We start from the raw sequence: 338 nt of genomic DNA, 5'->3' as shown, positions 1-338 counted from the left end.
AACCGCACTGCTCCTCGTGAATCCGAGATTCGACTATCCGAAGGACCCTCCTTTCCAGAACCCTCGAATAGACCTTGCCAGGGAGGCTTAAGAGCGTGATCCCCCTGCAGTTGAAACACACTCTACGGTCGCCCTTCTTGAATAGGGGGACCACCACCCTGGTCTGCCAATCCAGGGGAACTTTCCCCGATGTCCACGCAATATTGCAGAGTCGCGTAAGCCAACACAACCCTACAACATCCAGAGCCTTAAGGAACTCCGGGCGAATCTCATCCACCCCTGGGCCCCTGCCACCGAGGAGCTTTTTAACCACCTCGATGACGTCAGCACCAGAGATT

Source organism: Nematolebias whitei, chromosome 14 (assembly GCF_014905685.2).
Source record: "Nematolebias whitei isolate Nwh7 chromosome 14, NemWhi1, whole genome shotgun sequence".
Lineage (NCBI taxonomy): Eukaryota > Metazoa > Chordata > Actinopteri > Cyprinodontiformes > Rivulidae > Nematolebias > Nematolebias whitei.
This window is presented reverse-complemented; position numbering follows the sequence as displayed.